The sequence below is a fragment of the Perkinsus marinus genome (assembly GCF_000006405.1).
Source record: "Perkinsus marinus ATCC 50983 genomic scaffold scf_1104296946630, whole genome shotgun sequence".
NCBI lineage: Eukaryota > Perkinsozoa > Perkinsida > Perkinsidae > Perkinsus > Perkinsus marinus.
The window spans coordinates 1-2,589 of NW_003210897.1; the positions used below are offsets into that span (position 1 = coordinate 1).

At 48.2% G+C, this 2,589-nt stretch overlaps 7 non-coding genes across 7 annotated transcripts; 3 read left to right on the forward strand and 4 right to left on the reverse strand.

Annotated features, from left to right (window-relative positions):
- Positions 1 to 371: 371 nt before the first annotated feature.
- On the reverse strand, positions 372 to 443 carry Pmar_PMAR019450. The gene has a single exon. It is a non-coding gene; the product is annotated as a tRNA-Pro (tRNA).
- Positions 444 to 525: 82 nt separating this feature from the next.
- On the reverse strand, positions 526 to 597 carry Pmar_PMAR019451. Its single transcript has one exon. It is a non-coding gene; the product is annotated as a tRNA-Pro (tRNA).
- Positions 598 to 1,154: 557 nt separating this feature from the next.
- Pmar_PMAR019452 lies at positions 1,155 to 1,227 on the forward strand. Its single transcript has one exon. It is a non-coding gene; the product is annotated as a tRNA-Met (tRNA).
- Positions 1,228 to 1,370: 143 nt separating this feature from the next.
- Pmar_PMAR019453 lies at positions 1,371 to 1,443 on the forward strand. The gene has a single exon. It is a non-coding gene; the product is annotated as a tRNA-Phe (tRNA).
- Positions 1,444 to 1,606: 163 nt separating this feature from the next.
- Pmar_PMAR019454 lies at positions 1,607 to 1,680 on the forward strand. The gene has a single exon. It is a non-coding gene; the product is annotated as a tRNA-Ile (tRNA).
- A 608-nt stretch (positions 1,681 to 2,288) lies between these two features.
- On the reverse strand, positions 2,289 to 2,360 carry Pmar_PMAR019455. The gene has a single exon. It is a non-coding gene; the product is annotated as a tRNA-Pro (tRNA).
- An 82-nt stretch (positions 2,361 to 2,442) lies between these two features.
- Positions 2,443 to 2,514, reverse strand: Pmar_PMAR019456. The gene has a single exon. It is a non-coding gene; the product is annotated as a tRNA-Pro (tRNA).
- Between the last annotated feature and the right edge of the window lie 75 nt (positions 2,515 to 2,589).

Here is a 2,589-nt window from a genome sequence, read left to right on the forward strand (position 1 = left end):
TAAAATTGGAACGATACAGAGAAGATTAGCATGGCCCCTGCGCAAGGATGACACGCACAAATCGAGAAGTGTAAAAAGTTTTTTGCGCTTTTTCTCACCTCGTGTACTTGTACATATCCGGGAGCGCCCTTACAGAGGCATGACGGACCAGTTGATAATGACACCGCGTCCCCCCACCCCCTTGACAACGTTGGACGCAACAGTTGGGACCATGTCGAGTGCGATGAGACAAACAACAACAGATCACCTCAGGCTGCTATAACTGGAACTTTGTTCGGGGGGTGCGGGGCGAAGCACATGGGCTCTGGAGTAAGGGTTTAGGCGACCACACTACCCACTGGTCAAAACATAACGCTCGCGCGTGTGTACAAGGGCTGGGCCGAGAATCGAACTCGGGACCTCTCGCACCCAAAGCGAGAATCATACCACTAGACCACACAGCCAACTTTAAATTTATTAATTATCCGTTTCCTTGCTAGCTAGCACGCTCGGAGCGAATCGTTAGAATATTACTTCCGAATATGAGGGCTGTGCCGAGAATTGAACTCGGGACCTCTCGCACCCTAAGCGAGAATCATACCACTAGACCACACAACCGAACAATGATTAATTATGTCGATTGTTCACTAGGATTGAAAGACATTTCTATCACGTTCTCTCTCAGAGCAGCTCTTTGAATATGTGATGTTGGATAACTTCAGTGGGTTTGTTTCATTTATCTGGCTATCAATTCTATATGAGCCTGTATCCCAGAGTCGTTCCCCATATTCTCGCGGACTTTCATGTTACTCAAAAACTCGGCAAAAGCCATTCATACCATGCGAGAAAGAAACGCAGTAACATCGTCAAGTCAACCGTACTATCTATCACGGCTGGATGAGTCATCCATGAAGTTTATCTCAGGCGATGTCACCTGGCGGGATCCTTCTGCCAATGCCTCAGACGAGCCACATTCGAGCGTGAGATAGGAAAGGTGTGGTTCAGGGTAGCGGTGACTGGTGACACTTTAGTTTTTTTTCCAATAGGAGATGAGTTGTTTATGTCTTTGTTCATGCGTGGTATCACCAATCACCAATCACGACCGATCTCCGAATGCAGAGACTCCCATGTTCAGAGCTGAGCAACTCCACCATCGGATACGTTGATTATTTCATGCGGCTTTGGCGCAGTAGGTAGCGCGTAGGTCTCATAATCCTAAGGTCGCGAGTTCGATCCTCGCAGGCCGCATTATCAATTTGTCTGTGTGTTTTGAACGTTGACAGAGTTTGGCCCTGGACAACTCTACTCTGGTTCGAATGATTCCTCTCTGTCATGGAAGAGATCTTTCATGAATCTTGCAGCTTGGCAGAGTCGCTGATTTTATTAACTCAGCCCAGATAGCTCAGTTGGGAGAGCGCCAGACTGAAGATCTGGAGGTCCTCAGTTCGATCCTGGGTCTGGGCATTATCGTTTTCATGTCTGTCGTCGATTCCATAGTGTGACGCGTTATTGCCCTACCCTAATATGATTTCTGGGGTCAAAGTCTACCCCGTTTGGCTCACATGTTAATCCCCAGTGTCGACCTCTTCGCTTGTGTAGGATCACGCGTGAGTGTTTATTGCAATTCGGTCGTTTAGCTCAGTCGGTTAGAGCATCGTGCTAATAACGCGAGGGTCGCAGGTTCGAGCCCTGCATCGACCATTTCTTCGTCTCTCTGGCAGACACCTCATGCCATCGGAGCAACTTAATATGGCATGAGCTCGTAAGAGCTAGTTACTTATTCTGAAGAAACGAAGGCCGAGTAACACGTGCTTGAGTAATCAGAGACAAATCTGAAGAATTTTTTTTTTCATACCACACCCGACGCAACGGCTCTAAGATCACAGGAGTATGCAGCATGGGAAGCTATTCATGTTGGACCCCTTCGGGGGTATCCGATAAAATTGGAACGATACAGAGAAGATTAGCATGGCCCCTGCGCAAGGATGACACGCACAAATCGAGAAGTGTAAAAAGTTTTTTGCGCTTTTTCTCACCTCGTGTACTTGTACATATCCGGGAGCGCCCTTACAGAGGCATGACGGACCAGTTGATAATGACACCGCGTCCCCCCACCCCCTTGACAACGTTGGACGCAACAGTTGGGACCATGTCGAGTGCGATGAGACAAACAACAACAGATCACCTCAGGCTGCTATAACTGGAACTTTGTTCGGGGGGTGCGGGGCGAAGCACATGGGCTCTGGAGTAAGGGTTTAGGCGACCACACTACCCACTGGTCAAAACATAACGCTCGCGCGTGTGTACAAGGGCTGGGCCGAGAATCGAACTCGGGACCTCTCGCACCCAAAGCGAGAATCATACCACTAGACCACACAGCCAACTTTAAATTTATTAATTATCCGTTTCCTTGCTAGCTAGCACGCTCGGAGCGAATCGTTAGAATATTACTTCCGAATATGAGGGCTGTGCCGAGAATTGAACTCGGGACCTCTCGCACCCTAAGCGAGAATCATACCACTAGACCACACAACCGAACAATGATTAATTATGTCGATTGTTCACTAGATTGAAAGACATTTCTATCACGTCTCTCTCAGAGCAGCTCTT